Consider the following 17,492-nt stretch of genomic DNA (forward strand, 5'->3'; position numbering starts at 1 on the left):
AGTTATTATTGCTGTTTTTCTAGGGATTTTTACCCCATATATTTCCCAGGTCTCTACTCTTTTTGTGGCACTTTAATTCAGGCTTCAACCACTTCCTAGTCAGATCAGGTGAAATCATTTTCCTTCCCATACCCTCGATGTATTTCACATCTAGTAATTCTTTATTTAAAGATCTTATTTACCCATTTGACAGACAGATCACAAGTAGGTAGAGAGGGAGGCAGAGAGAGAGGGGGGAAGCAGGCTCCCCGCTGAGCAGAGAGCCCGATGTGGGGCTCCATTCCAGGACCCTGAAATCATGACCTGAGCCGAAGGCAGAGGCCTAAACCACTGAGCCACCCAGGCGCCCCATATCTGGTAATTTTTAACCAACATGGATTTGCTGCATCAAATAGTTCCTTCTTCTTCAAATATAAATATATAAATAAAGTGATCAAGTCACTCGCATGTCTTAGGAGAATGTCATACCTTTAGTAGCAAACTTGAAATCTTGGCCATTGGTTTTGATTTTTGTTTTGGTTAGATTTGGTTCGGTTTTTGTCATTTTAAAAATCCCTCCAGCCCTTGGCTCTGTCTGACCTGATTGCTTTCAGCTGTTTCTGCAACAAAATTGTCGGGGCAGCGAAAACTCTCATTGTTTACAGTGGCGCCCCCTTCTGAACACTTTGTTAATAAAAAGCTTTTTGTTTGTTTGTTTGTTTTTCGGCTATGGTAAATGTGGAACAACAATGAGGTACTTCAAAGAGGTGAACCACAGATAAATTTCTCTAAGGGTGGGGTGAGGGTTACTCAAAAAGGAACTTGACAAGGCTTTTAAAGATATCGACAATCATTATAACATAACTTGACTGATTGTTACCGCGCTCTTAACTGGGCAAACACTTGTTGGCTTCCAAGAAAAACTAACATAGTTGAAATGGTTCTAGTGGCCTTCTAGCACAGGGTATGATGGGGTAGGTATTCTAGCCACTGGCTGTGCAAGGCATGAGGCCTGTTAGTGATTCTATTTTTTCCTCTGCAGAATGGGTCTTTCTACATTCCAGGTCCTTTCTACCCCAATAAATAATGCGGCGATTCTCTCAGTGAGTTGTACTTTGGGTTTAAACAGCCAACTGTCTCTTAAAAAGGTCTTTTGTTTAAATTCCTTTAAAGAAAAGTCCTTTCAAAAAAATTTTTTTATTTTTTATTTTTAAATCCCATATGTTTACTCTGATCATGGAACTTTGTCATTTTGACCATCTCTGCTGATTAAAATATTCTTTTTTTTTTTTAAAGATTTTCTGTATTTATTTGACAGAGAGAGAAATCACAAGTAGGCGGAGAGTCAGGCAGAGAGAGATAGAAAAGCAGGCTCCTGCTGAGCAAAGAGCCCGATGCGGGGCTCAATCCCAGGACACTGAGATCATGGCCCGAGCCGAAGGCAGAGGCTTAATCCACTGAGCCACCCAGGCGCCCCTGATTAAAATATTCTTCATCATTAGCACCTACTGCTCTCCTCTCTTGGTGGTCTCTCCGGAAGGGGTCTTCTCTAGCTCTTCTAGCAGGAGATGGGCAGTTCCCAAATACCCCTGTTGCCAGACTAACCTTACCTATCCTGCAGGGTCAGGTGGGCCTGGCCCTTTATCTGTTGTTCTCCTCTGAGGGGTTAGTTTTTCATAGATACCGTGCTTTGCTTTTGTCAGGATTTACCCTGGATTATCAAAACCCTTTTCTTCTGCCAGTGAAGCCTAAGAAACTGTCCTAATGAGAAACCAGGAATTCAAACAGATCATATTTATCCTGAATGTTCTGTCCAAAATGAAAAATTCATTTCTGAGGTGCCTCAAGATCTCTGAGAAGGGAAGTTTCACCAACTCTGTCATGTAGGGGCATCAATTCCGATTCTGTGTCAATTTTACTACTTTCCCAGCTAGTAATTCTCTACCTCAGAAAGCCCACTGTCAACCGTTTTCTCTTTCAAAGGCAGTTGCTCTTAGAGTCTGCACATGGCACTTGGGGCCTGCTGGTCATTGGCTACTGCCCACTGTACCTTGGGTCTAACAGCTGCAAGGCTTCAAGATGAGCACGTCTCTTGTTCTAGGACTTAATATAGTTTGGGGCACATGGTAAGCAATAATCACTTCTTTAGTTGATCCAAGTGTTGGATCTTTCTTAATTATTCTACTACCACAATTTACTTGTTCTAAGATTTGCCCCCCCCCATTTTAATATCTCTTAAGGTGGCACTCACCTTGCACTTGATGACATATCCTACTTTAACTGACAGCATTTCTCTTTCTTAGTCGAACATAAACTATAGTGCATCTTACACTTGATGAAAGCTAGGATGCAATGAAATACTCTATTATGGTTACGATTCTGATATTTGAAATCCTCCGGTAGCTCCCTGTGCCCCCACAGTGTAGTACCTCACCTCCTCGCCATAGTATACAAACCTTCTCACCCCCAGTGTTAACCCCGGGGCTCAGCCTCCATCCCCAGGTGATGCTGCCAGATCAGCTGTCGGTTGTCATGAACTTGCTGTAGTTTCCCGAATGCACTGTGCTGCCTCCTGGCACTCTGAAACTTGACACACTCATCCTCATTCTTCGCTTTGTCCTTGTCTATCACCTCCCCTGAAAATCTGTTCCTAAGTGGCTTTTCCCAGCTCCCACCTACCCTTGGCAGTCTATTATCTCCCTGTGGTAAAGCCTGTCACACTGCATCATGGACATGCCCGTTGTCCCCCTGAGAAGAGAAAAGGGACAATGAGGGACCCAGCATTTGCAGCTCTAGTGCAGAGCCCCATGCCTGGCTTGCAGGAAATGCCAGATCATGAAGACAAACGGAGATCATCATCTGGCTAAAACCAGCTCTTCTTTGCCTATGGCAGGATCTGGTCAATAAAGAGCAGCCAGTTATTATTGCTGTTTGTCTAGGGATTTTTACCCCAACAATGTCCCAGATCTCTACTCTATTTGTAGCACTTTAATTCATGCTTCAACCGCTTCCTAGTCAGATCAGGTGAAATCATTTTCCTTCCCATACCCTCGATGTATTTCACATCTAGTAATTCTTTATTTAAAGATCTTATTTACCCATTTGACAGACAGATCACAAGTAGGTAGAGAGGGAGGCAGAGAGAGAGGGGGGAAGCAGGCTCCCCGCTGAGCAGAGAGCCCGATGTGGGGCTCCATCCCAGGACCCTGAAATCATGACCTGAGCCGAAGGCAGAGGCCTAAACCACTGAGCCACCCAGGAGCCCCCATATCTGGTAATTTTTAACCAACGTGGATTTGCTGCATCAAATAGTTCCTTCTTCTTCAAATATAAATATATAAATAAAGTGATCAAGTCACTCGCATGTCTTAGGAGAATGTCATACCTTTAGTAGCAAACTTGAAATCTTGGCCATTGGTTTTGATTTTTGTTTTGGTTAGATTTGGTTCGGTTTTTGTCATTTTAAAAATCCCTCCAGCCCTTGGCTCTGTTTGACCTGATTGCTTTCAGCTGTTTCTGCAACAAAATTGTCCGGGCAGCGAAAACTCTCATTGTTTACAGTGGCGCCCCCTTCTGAACACTTTGTTAATAAAAAGCTTTTTTTTGTTTGTTTGTTTTTGTTTTTCGGCTACGGAAAATGTGGAACCACCATGAGGTATTTCAAAGAGGTGAACCACAGATAAATTTCTCTAAGGGTGGGTGAAGGTTATTCAAAAAGGAACTTGACAAGGCTTTTAAAGATATCGACAATCATTATAACATAACGTGACTGATTCTTACCATGCAATTAACTGGGGAAACACTTGTTGGCTTCCACGAAAGACTAACATAGTTGAGATTGTTCTAGCGGCCTTCTAGTACAGGGTCTCATGAGGCAGGGCTTCTAGCCACTGGCTGTGCAAGGCATGAGGCCTGTTAGTGATTCTCTTTTTTCCTCTGCAGAATGGGTCTTTCTACATTCCAGGTCCTTTCTACCCCAATAAATAATGCGGCGATTCTCTCAGTGAGTTGTACTATTGGTTTAAACAGCCAACTGTCTCTTTAAAGGACTTTTGTTTAAATTCCTTTAAAAAAAAGTCCTTTCAAAAAAATCTTTTTTTTATTTTTTATTTTTTAATCCCATAGGTTTACTCTGATCATGGAACTTTGTCATTTTGACCTTCTCTGCTGATAAAATATTCTTCATCATAAGCACCTACTGCTCTCCTCTCCTGGTGGTCTCTCCGGAAGGGGTCTTCTCTAGCTCTTCTAGCAGGAGATGGGCACTTCCCCTCTACCCCTGTTTCCAGACCAGCCTTACCTATCCTGCAGGGTCAGGTCGGCCTGGCATGTTATCTGTTGTTCTCTTCTGAGTGGTTAGTTTTCATAGATACCTTGCTTTGCTTTTGTCAGGATTTACCCTGGATTATCAAAACCCTTTTCTTGTGCCAGTGAAGCTTAAGAAACAGTCCGGATGAGAGAACCAGGAACTCGAACAGATCATATTTATCCTGAATGTTCTGTCCAAAATGAAAAATACATTTCTGAGGAGCCTCAAGATTTCTGAGAAGGGAAGTTTCACCAACTCTGTCATGTAGGGGCATCAATTCTGATTCTGTGTCAATTTTACTACTTTCCCAGCTAGTAATTCTCTACCTCAGAAAGCCCACTCTCAACCGTTTCCTCTCTCAAAGGCAGTTGCTCTTAGAGTCTGCACATGGCACTTGGGGCCTGCTGGTCGTTGGCTACAGCCCACTGTACCTTGGGTCTAACAGCTGCGGGGCATCAAGATGAGCACGTCTCTTGTTCTAGGACTTAATATAGTTTGGGGCACATGGTAAGCAATAATCACTTCTTTAGTTGATCCAAGTGTTGGACCTTCATGATTTATTCTACTACCACAATTTACTTCTTCTAAGATTTGTCCCCCACCCACATTTTAATATCTCTTAAGGTGGCACTCACCTTGCACTTGATGACATATCCTAGTTTAACTGACAGCATTTCTCTTTCTTAGTCGAACATAAACTATAGTGCATCTTACACTTGATGAAAGCTAGGATGCATTAAATACTCTATTATGGTTATGATCCTAATCCAATCCATTACTCTAACACTGACTACTACATAACCCTGTCGTTGATACTAATGTGGACTTTAAACCAATACCTTATCCTGACCGTAAACCTGACCCTGGCTCTAGACTTCACCTGACCTTGACTAAGGCAAACACCAGAAACCTAACCCTAAACCTAAAATTGACCCTGACCCTGACCCTAACACTAACCCTGACACTGAATGTGAGCCTGACCCTAACTCTAACCCTAAACCTAACCCTCCCTGACACTAACACGGACCCTGACCCGAAACCTTACGCTGAACCTAACCCTAAAACTAACCCCTAACATTATCCCTGACTATGACCCTAACCCGGTCTAACCCTAACCCTCAACCTACCTCTTCCCTAACCCTAACCACACTTTAACAATAATCCCGAACCTCTCCCTGACCATGATCATAACCCTAACTCTGAAATTTGCCTTTGTCAGATCTTAAACTTAAACCTGACCCTGGCCTTGACCTTCACTCTGACCCTAACCCAGACTGTAATCCTAACTCTGACGCAAACCGTGATGCTGAACAGAATCGTAACCCTAAAGCTAACCCTGATCCTGAACCTACTCATAAAACAGAACCTAAACATAAAGCTGACCTTACCATAACCATGAACCTAACCCTGACCCTGACCCTACCGTGACACTAAACCTGTCCTAAACCTAACCCTGAACTGACATGACCTTGCCCCCAAACAAAAACTTGAACCTGACCCTAAATCTGACCATCATCCTGCACCTGACACTAAACCTAATAGTCACCCTAACACTGACCCTGACCCTGACTCTGACCGAAACCCTAACCCTGACCCTACTGTGAGCCTGACCCTAAACCTAACCATGAACCTAACCCTAACCCTGACCCCTACCCTAAGCCTCGCTAACCCTGACCCCAACGAGGTCTAAACCTAAACCTGACCCTAAGTCTTTCTTCTCCCTAACCCTAACACTAACCTGGTCTAAACCCAGCTCTGTTCCCTCCAGTGGGGACAGCAGCTGCACCCAGGCCTCCCAAGGGCTGGGGGAAGGCTGTATGGGGGTCACTGGATGGGCACTGCACTGAGTGGAGTGTGAGCCTTGAGCAGCTTGGGGACCAGCGGCTCAGGGAGCTCTGGTGGAGCAGAAAGTTTGGTAAGGAGCCCCCAGGCAGTGGTGACCTCACTTCCCTGACAACAGAGCCCAACAGAATTGGAACCCACGTATCCAGGCACCCCATAAAGAGAAAACCCTCCTGTCCAGCTCATTTCTAGAAACATCCTAAAGGAAGCGACATGTTTTTCTGCTGTACTGAAGCCGAAAGAATGCAGGGAGAAGAGAGCTCGCCGCTTGACACGTCCCCTCCCTGGCAGGTCATATCAGGTTTCACCAATGCCTCAGGCCCTTTGGCTAATAAAATCAAAAGGTGACACCAGGGGGCTCAGAGTCAGAGAGTCCCACACCTTCTGATCCACTGGTGTAGCCCTAGGTCTCTTCGCAGTCTCTCTCTCACTGTGTGTGTGTGTGTGTTTCTGTGTGTGTGTGTGTGTGTGCGCCTCTGAGTGTCTGTGTCTTTGTGTGTATAGAGACCTGGCCATGCCATCATGGGTGGAGATGACCCAAGCAGGATCAGGCTGATGAGGGTTTAGATGTCTGGTGGGCAAGTCATGTTCACACCCCGTTTAAGGCTGGTTAAGTGGGATCGGGTGTAGGGTCTACACCCTTCTGCCCAGGGATTATCCTGAGACCTTGAAGAGATGGGTCCATAGCCAGGAGCGGGGCTAACCCCAACAGTAACCACTAACCCTGACCCTGACACTGACTGTGAGCCTACGCCAAACCCTAACCCAAGCCCTGACCCTGACCCTGTATGTGATCCTGACCTGAACCCTAAACCTAAACCTAAGCCTGACACTCACCCTGATGTGGACCCTGAACTAAACTTAAATCTGACCTTACCGTAACCATGACTCAAACCTAATCATGACACAGACCCTGACCCTAATCCTAACCCTGACGCTGACCTAACCCTGACACTAACCCTAACACAGACCGTGACTGTGAGCCTGACCCTTGCCTAAACCTAAAGGTAACTCTAACCATGACCCTAATACGGACCCTGAACCTAAACCTAACGCTGACCCTGACCCTAACACTAACCCCTACCCTAAACCAAACCCTAACACTGACCTTACGCTGTCTAACCCTAACCCTACCATAACCCTACTTCTAACTCTAACCCTAACCCCAATCCCAAACCCTACCGCCAAAACCTAACTGTGACACTGAACCGAACATTGACCCTAAACCAAAGCCTGACGCTAAACCTGACCCTGTCCCTGACCTTCACCTGACCCAGACCCTGACCCTAATCCTAACCATGACACTAACACTGACCACTACATAATCCTGTCCCTGAACGGAATGTGGACTTTAAACCAATACCTATACCTGACCCTAAACCTGACACTGGCGCTAAACTTCACCCTGACCCTGACCCAGACCATGACCATAAACCTAACCCTGACCCTTACAGTGACCCTGACCCTGACCTGAACAACAAACTGACCCTGACTGTGAGCCTGACCCTAACACTAACCCTAAATGTAATCCTGACCCTGACACTAACACGGGCCTTCCCCAGAATCCTATCGCTGAACCCAACCCTAACACTAACCACTAACCCTACCACAGACCCTGATCCTAACAAGCTCTAACCCTAAACGTCAACCAAATGCTAACCCTAACACTAACCCTAACTTTAACAATAACCCTGACCCTATACCTGACTATGATCATAACCCTAACCCTGAACTTTGCCTATACCAGACCCTGACACTATACGTGACCCTGGCCCTGAGCCTAAACCTAACCATGACCCTAACACTGACCACTACATAACCCTGTCGCTGACCCGAATGTGGACTTTAAACCAATACCTGATCCTGACCGTAACCCTGACACTGGCCCAAGATTTCACCCTGACCCTGACCCAGACCATGACCATAAATCTAACCCTGACCCTAACAGTGACCCGTCCCTGACCTGAACACTGAACCTGACCCCGACTGTGAGCCTGACCCTAACTCTAACCCTAAACGTAACCCTGACCCTGACACTAACATGGGCCCTAACCCGAAACCTAACGCTGAACCTAACCCTAAAACTAACCCCTAACATTATCACTGACCCTGACCCTAACCCGGTCTAACCCTAACCCTCAACCTACCTCTAACCCTATCCCTAACCCCACTTTAACAATAATCCTGACCCTCTCCCTGAACCTGATCATAACCCTAACTCTGAACTTTGCCTATGTCAGCCCTTAACCTTAAACCTGACCCTGGCTTTGACCTTAACACTGACCCTAACCCTGACTGTAAACCTAACTCTCACCCAATCCATGATCCTGACAGAATCATAACACTAAAGCTAACCCTGATCCTGAACCTACACATAAAACATAACCTAAACTTAAAGCTGACCTTACCATAACCATGAACATAACCCTGAACCTGAACCTAACCCTGACACTAAACCTGTCCCAAACCTAACCCTGACCCTGACATGAACCTTGCCCCCAAACCTAAACTTGAACCTGACCCTAAATCTGACCATGACCCTGAACCTGAACCTAAACCTAACCGTCACTAACACTGACCCTGACCCTGACTCTGACCATAACCTTAACCGTGACCCTACTGTGAGTCTGACCCTAAACCTAACCATGAACCTAACCCTAACCCTGACCCCTACCCTAAGCCTTACGCTAACCCTGACCCCAATGACGTCTAACCCTAACCCTGATCCTAAGTCTTTCTTAACCCTAAACCTAACACTAACCTAGTCTATACCCAGCTCTGTTCTCTCCAGCGAGGACAACAGCTGCACCCAGGTTCCCAGGAGCTTGGGGGAGGCTGTATGGGGGTCATTGGATTGGCACTGCATTAAGTGGAGGGTGAGCCTTGAGCAGCTTGGGGACCGGTGGAACAGGGAGCTCTGGTGAAGCAGAAAGTTTGGTAAGGAGCCCCCAGGCAGTGTTGAACTCACTTACCTGACGACAGAACCCAACGGAATAGGAACCTTTGTATCCAGGCACGCCATTACAGAGAAAACCCCCCATCCAAGCTCATTTCAAAGCAAATCCTAAAGGAAGCGACATGTTCTTCTGCTGTACTGAAGCCGGGAGGATGCAGGGAGAAGAGAGCTCGCCTGCCAGACACGTCCCCTCCATGGCAGGTCATATCAGGTTTCCCCAACGCCCAAGGCCCTTTGGCTAAAAAAATCAAAAGGTGACACCAGGGGGCTCAGAGACAGAGAGTCCCACACCTTCTGATCCACGGGTGTAGCCCTAGGTCTCTTCCCCGTTTCTACACCCTTCTGCACAGGGTTTATCCTGAGACCCTGAACGGATGGGTCCATGACCCAGGAGCGGGGATAACCCTAACAGTAACCACTAATCCTGACCCTGACACTGACTGTGAGCCTGCCCCAAACCCTAACCCAATCCTTGACCCTGACCCTGACCCTATCTGTGATCCTGACCGGAACCCTAATCCTAAACCTAAGCCTGACACTGACCCTGATGTGGACCCTGAACCTAAACCTAACATTGATATTACTGTAACCAAGACTCATAACTAACCATGACCCTGACCATGACCCTAATCCTAACCCTGACGCGGACATAACCCTGACCCTAACCCTACCCATGACCGTGACTGTGAGCCTGACACTAACCCTAAACCTAAATGTATCTCTAACCATGACCCTAATACGGACCCTGAACCTAAACCTAACGCTGACCCTGACCCTAACACTAACCCCTACCCTAAACCAAATCCTAACCCTGACCTTACGCTGTCTAACGCTAACCCTAACCATAACCCTACTTCTAACTCTAACTCTAACCCCAATCCCAAATGCTACCGACAAACCTAACTGTGACACTGAACCGAACATTGACCGTATACCAAAGCCTGACCCTAAACCTGACCCTGGCCCTGACCTTCACCTGACCCTGACCCTGACCCTTATCCTAACCATGACACTAACACTAACCACTACACAATCCTGTCCCTGACCCGAATGTGGACTTTAAACCAATACCTATACCTGACCCTAAACCTGACACTGGTGCTAAACTTCACCCTGACCCTCACCCAGACCATGACCATAAATCTAACCCTGACGCTAACAGTGACGCCGACCCTGACCTGAACACTAAACCTGACCCTGACTGTGAGTCTGACCCTAACACTAACCCTAAATGTAACCCTGACCCTGACACTAACACGGGCCCTCCCCCGAATCCTATCGCTGGTCCCAACCCTAACACTAACCACTAACCCTACCACAGACCCTGATCCTAACAAGCTCTAACCCTAAACGTCAACCAAACGCTAACCCTAACACTAACCCTAAATTTAACAATAACCCTGACCCTATACCTGACTATGATTATAACCCTAACCCTGAACTTTGCCTATACCAGACCCTGACCCTATACGTGACCCTGGCCCTGAGCCTAAACCTAACCATGACCCTAACACTGACCACTACATAACCCTGTCGCTGACCTGAATGTGGACTTTAAACCAATACCTGATCCAGACCGTAAACCTGACACTGGCCCAAGACTTCACCCTGACCCTGAACCAGACCATGACCATAAATCTAACCCTGACCCTGGCAGTGACCCTGACCCTGACCTGAACGCTAAACCTGACCCTGACTGTCAGCCTGACCCTAACTCTAACCCTAAATGCAACCCTGACCCTGACACTAACACGGGCCCTCCCTGAATCCTATCACTGAACCCAACCCTAACACTATCCCTAACCCTACCACGGACCCTGATCCTAACAAGTTCTAACCCGAACCGTCAACCAAACGCTAACCCTAGCACTAACCCTAAACTTTAACTTTAACTTTGACCCTATACTTGACTATGATCATAACCCTATCTCTGAACTTTGCCTATACCAGACCCTGACCCTATACCTGATCCTGGCCCTGAGCCGAAACTTAACCATGACCCTAACACTGACAACGATATAACCCTGTCGCTGACCCGAATGTGGACATTAAAACAATACCTGATCCTGACCGTAAACCTGACACTGGCCCTAGACTTGCCCCTGACCCTGACCCAGGCAAACACCAGAAACGTAACCCTGACCCTAACAGTGACCCTGACCCTGACCCTAACCATAACCCTGACACTGAATGTGAGCCTGACCCTAACTCTAACCCTAAACGTAACCCTGACCCTGACACTAACACGGGCCCTGACCCGAAACCTAATGCTGAACCTAACCCTAAAACTAACCCCTAACATTATCACTGACACTGACCCTAACCTGGTCTAACCCTAACCCTCAACCTACCTAGCCCTAACACTAACCCCACTTTAACAATAATCCTGACCCTCTTCCTGACCCTGATCATAACCCTATCTCTGAACTTTGCCTATGTCAGACCTTAAACTTAAACCTTACCCTGGCCTTGACCTTAACACTGACCCTAACCCTGAATGTACACCTAACTCTGAACCAATCCAAGATCCTGAACAGAATCGTAACCCTAAAGCTAACCCTGATTCTGAACCTACTCATAAAACAGATCCTAAACATAAAGCTGACCTTACCATAACCATGAACCCAACCCTGACCCTGACCCTAACCCTGACACTAAACCTGTCCCAAACCTAACCCTCACCCTGACATGAACCTTGCCCCCAAACCAAAACTTGAACCTGACCCTAAATCTGACCATGACCCTGAACCTGACCCTAAACCTAACTGTCACCCTAACACTGACCCTGACCCTGACTCTGACCGTTACGCTAACCGTGACCCTACTGTGAGCCTGACCCTAAACCTAACCATGAACCTAACCCTAACCCTGACCCCTACCCTAAGCCTTAAGCTAACGCTGACCCCAACGACGTCTAAACCTAACCCTGACCCTAAGTCTTTGTTAACCCTAACCCTAACACTAACCTAGTCTAAACCCAGCTCTGTTGCCTCCAGCGGGGACAACAGCTGCACCCAGGCCTCCCAAGGGCTGGGTGGAGTCTGAATGGGGGTCACTGGATGGGCACTGCATTGAGTGGAGTGTGAGCCTGAGCAGCTTGCACACCGGTGGCTCAGGGAGCTCTCGTACAGCAGGAAGTTCGGTAAGGAGCCCCCAGGCAGTGGTGACCTCACTTCCCTGACGACAGAGCCCAACGGAATTGGAACCCACGTATCCAGGCAACCCATTACAAAGAAAAACCCCCTGCCCAGCTCATTTCTAGGCACCTCCTAAAGGAAGCGACATGTTCTTCTGCTGTACTGAAGCCGAGAGGATGCAGAGAGAAGAGAGCTCGCCCGCCAGACACGTCGCCTCCCTTCAGGTCATATCATGTTTCCCCAATGCCTCAGACCCTTTGGCTAATAAAATCAAAAGGTGACACCAGGGGGCTCAGAGTCAGAGAGTCCCACACCTTCTGATCCACGGGTGTAGCCCTAGGTCTCTTCCCCGTTTCTGTGTGTGTGTGTGTGCCTCTGGGTGTCTGTGTGTCTGTGTGTAAAGAGGACCTTGCCATGCCATCGTGGGAGGAGATGCCCCAAGCAGGATCAGGCTGATGAGGGTTTAGATGTCTGGTGGGCAAGTTATGTTCACACACCAGTTTAAGGCTGGTTAAGTGGGATCGGGTGGAGGGTCTACACCCTTCTGCACAGGGTTTATCCTGAGACCCTGAACGGATGGGTCCATGACCCAGGAGCGGGGCTAACCCTAACAGTAACCACTAACCCTGACCCTGACACTGACTGTGAGCCTGCCCCAAACCCTAACGCAAACGCTGACACTGACCCTTACCCTGACACATTATGCCCCGCCAATGCTTAAGTACGAAGAGGGCACAAACTCGCATTGTGACCCTCAGCGTGAGTCCTGTCCTCTAGTAAGTCCTCTCAGTGGCTGGACCATTAGACGTCATAATGGGCTTGCCATGCCCCTAGGCCCCAAGTTTTAACCAGCTTTCTGGTTGTCCCCTCGCCCCTCCCCAGGGCTCTGCTCTGGAAACTCTCTTTTGGTGGGACACCTGAGGTAAAAACAAAACAAAACCAACTCCTCCCATCTCAAAGAATAACCCCAAACTCTTCGGATCGGGCCAAATGCCCAGAGAGGAAGACTCGTCCATGGCCCATGAGGCCACCCGGACATTCCACGGCCATCAGTGAAACAATATCCAGAGACAAAATCTTGAGCAAGCGTCTCACACTTGCCCCCTTTTTCATATCGTGAAGAGTTCTCCTCACTGTCTGTAGATCAGTCCTGCAATACCTACGACCCGAAACCTAAGCCGAGTTTGTGTTTTCAGACAACTGTCCCCACAGCCCTGGCCCACAAAACCTACAGGCACAGGTTCTTGGAGCCAAACCTGAGGACTGTACCTGGGAATTCTGCCCATTCCATTGGCCACAAACCTAGAAATAGGATGATAAACCTCCAAAGTGCCCGGGGCCATCCCAATAGTGTTGACTGCCCAGGAAAACAAGGGCGGTCTGACACCAGCTGTGCATCTACCTGCACTTAGACCCGTGGACAGATGTCCCCAGAGGTAAATTGCAGTGAGCAGGCCCCTAGATCCTAATCGGATCCATTGCTTTGTTGTCCAGGCCTCTCTCCTCAGAGGCCTGGATTCCAATAGCAGCATATGGCTGTTTCTTGAGGCACCCATCAGAAGAAATCTCGTCTCCACGTGGGAATCTTGCACGTTGGAGCTGAGTCAAAGCCTCTGGTTAGGAGAACCCTTCAGGGACCATGTGCCACTGCCTCATTCCAAGTTCTCCATGGACACAAACCCACATTAGGACCCATCCACAAGAGAGTCCATTTCAACTCAACCCTATCAGTTTCTCCCCCTGATCCAGCAGATCTAACCTGTCTTGTCACTAGGACACAAGAGGAATGAGAGTCGGGCTTCCCAGCCATCCATCCTTAGAAACCTACTTGGAATCGATCCGTATGAGAAGTCCTGGAGCCAACCAACAGGTCTCAATCGCTCTGCAGAAGAATCTTTACTGTTTGGAGCATCTCACAACTCCCATCGTGGGAAAAATTCCATGGCCTCGTGATCCACCACCTCTTCATGAAGAGGGCCATAAGGGACAAATACTCCAACCTGAGCGTTTCTCAGATCCTCACCTGATTTCAAATGCACGAGATCTTGTTTCATCTGCAGAGCGTACCTGAGATGCCCTTGCCCAAACCCTAAGGTTGCTTGTGTTCTCAGACTTCTGTCCTCAACTCCTGGCCCACAAGCCCTCCAGTTTGGCAATTCCAGAACTACAATGCAGCCCTCTTCCTGCCCTCCAGAAGAAAAAACATTGCCCTCTGGGGCTAACCAGAAACCCCTGAAATATATGGGGGAAATATCCCTAGAAAAACAGCTATAATAACTGGCTGTTCTTTATTGATCCAGATCCTGCGGTAGGCAAAGAAGAGCTGGTTTTAGCCAGAGGATGATCTCCGTTTGTCTTCATGATCTGGCATTTCCTGCAAGCCAGGCATGGGGCTCTGCACTAGAGCTGCAAATGCTTGGGGGCCCTCACTGTCCCTTTTCTCTTCTCAGGGGGACAATGGTCATGTCCATGGTGCAGTGTGACAGGCTTTACCACAGGGAGATAAAAGACTGCCAAGGGTAGGTTGGAGCTGGGAAAAGCCACTTAGGAACAGATTTTCAGGGGAGGTGATAGACAAGGGCAAAGCGAAGAATGAGGATGAGTGTGTCAAGTTTCAAAGTGCCAGGAGGCAGCACAGTGCATTCGGGAAACGACAGCAAGTTCATGACAACTGACAGCTGATCTGGCAGCATCACCTGGGGATGGAGGCTGATCCCCGGGGTTAACACTGGGGGTGACATGGTTTGTATACTATGGCGAGGAGGTGAGGTACTACACTGAGGGGGCACAGGGAGCTACCGGGGGATTTCATATATCAGAATCGTAACCATAATAGTGTATTTAATTGCATCCTAGATTTCATCAAGGGTAAGATGCACTATAGTTTATATTAGACTAAGAAAGAGAAATGCTGTCAGTTAAACTAGGATATGTCATCAAGTGCAAGGTGAGTGCCACCTTAAGAGATATTAAAATGGGGGGCAAATCTTAGAAAAGTAAATTGTGGTACTAGAATAATTAAGGAAAGTTCTAACACTTGGATCAACTAAAAAAGTGATTATTTTTTACCATGTGCCCCAAACTATATTAAGTATTAGAACAAGAGACGTTCTCATCTTGATGCCGCGCAGCTGTTAGACCCAAAGTACAGAGCGCAATAGCCAACGACCAGCAGGTCCCAGGTGCCATGTGAAGACTCTAAGAGCAACTGCCTTTGAGAGAGGAAACGGTTGAGAGTGGGCTTTGAGATGTAGAGAATTACTAGCTGGGAAAGTAGGACAATTGACACAGAATCGGAATTGATGCCCCTACATGACAGAGTTGGTGAAACTTCCCTTCTCAGAGATCTTGAGGCTCCTCAGAAATGTTTTTTTCATTTTGGACAGAACATTCAGGATAAATATGATCTGTTCGAGTTCCTGGTTCTCTCATCAGGACTGTTTCTTAGGCTTCACTGGCACAAGAAAAGGGTTTTCATAGTCCAGGGTAAATCCTGACAAAAGGAAAGCACGGTATCTATGAAAAACTAACCACTCAGAAGAGAACAACAGATAAAAGGCCAGAATGACCTGACTCTGCAGGATAGGTAAGGCTGGTCCGGCAAAAGGGGTAGAGGGGAAGTGCCCATCTCCTGCTAGAAGAGCTAGAGAAGACCCCTTCCAGAGAGACCACCAGGAGAGGAGAGCAGTAGGTGCTGATGATGAATATTTTAATCAGTTGAGAATGTCATAATGACAAAGTTCCACGATCAGAGTAAACATATGGGATTAAAAAATAAAAAATAAAAAAAAGATTTTTTTTAAAAACACTTTTTTAAAGGAATTTAAACAAAAGTGCTTTTTAAGAGACAGTTGGCTGTTTAAACCAAAAGTACAACTCACTGAGAGAATCGCAGCATTATTTATTGGGGTAGAAAGGACCTGGAATGTAGAAAGACCCATTCTGCAGAGGAAAAAATAGAATCACTAACAGGCCTCATGTCTTGCACAGCCAGTGGCTAGAATCCCTGCCTCATGAGACCCTGTGCTAGAAGGCCGCTAGAACCATCTCAACTATGTTAGTCTTTCTTGGAAGCCAACAAGTGTTTGCCCAGTTAAGAGCACGGTAACAATCAGTCACGTTATGTTATAATGATTGTCGATATCTTTAAAAGCCTTGTCAAGTTCCTTTTTGAGTAACCCTCACGCTACCCTTAGAGAAATTTATCTGTCATTCACCTCTTTGAAATACCTCATTGTTGTTCCACATTTATCATAGCCAAAAAAAAAAAAAAAAAAAGCTTTTTATTAACAAAGTGTTCAGAAGGGGGCGCCACTGTAAACAATGAGAGTTTTCGCTGCCTGGACGATTTTGTTGCAGAAACAGCTGAAAGCAATCAGGTCAGACAGAGCCCAGGGCTGGAGACATTTTTAAAATTATAAAAACCGAACCAAATCTAACCAAAACAAAAATCAAAAATCAAAACCAATGGCCAAGATTTAAAGTTTGCTACTAAAGGCATGACATTCTCCTAAGACATGCGAGTGACTTGATCAATATATTTATATATTTATATTTGAAGAAGAAGGAACTATTTGATGCAGCAAATCCACGTTGATTAAAAATTACCAGATATGGGGTCTCCTGCGTGGCTCAGTGGTTTAGGCCTCTGCCTTCGGCTCAGGTCATGATTTCAGGCTCCCTCAGCGGGGAGCCTGCTTCCCCCCTCTCTCTCTGCCTCCCTCTCTACCTACTTGTGATCTGTCTGTCAAATGGGTAAATAAGATCTTTAAAAAAAGAATTACTAGGTGTGAAATACATCGAGGGTATGGGAAGGAAAATGATTTCACCTGATCTGACTAGGAAGTGGTTGAAGCCTGAATTAAAGTGCTACAAAAAGAGTAAAGACCTGGGAAATATATGGGGTAAAAATCACTAGAAAAACAGCAATAATAACTGGTTGGTCTTTATTGATCCAGATCCTGCGGTAGGCAAAGAAGAGCTGGTTTTAGCCAGAGGATGATCTCCGTTTGTCTTCATGATCTGGCATTTCCTGCAAACCAGGCATGGGGCTCGGCACTAGAGCTGCAAATGCTGGGTCCCTCATTGTCCCTTTTCTCTTCTCAGGGGGACAACGGGCATGTCCATGGTGCAGTGTGACAGGCTTTACCACAGGGAGATAAAAGACTGCCAAGGCCAGGTTGGAGCTGGGAAAAGCCACATAGGAACAATTTTCAGGGGAGGTGATAGACAAGGGCAAAGCGAAGAATGTGGATGAGTGTGTCAAGTT

The sequence above is a fragment of the Mustela nivalis genome (genome assembly GCF_964662115.1).
Source record: "Mustela nivalis genome assembly, contig: HAP1_SCAFFOLD_535, whole genome shotgun sequence".
Classification (NCBI taxonomy): domain Eukaryota; kingdom Metazoa; phylum Chordata; class Mammalia; order Carnivora; family Mustelidae; genus Mustela; species Mustela nivalis.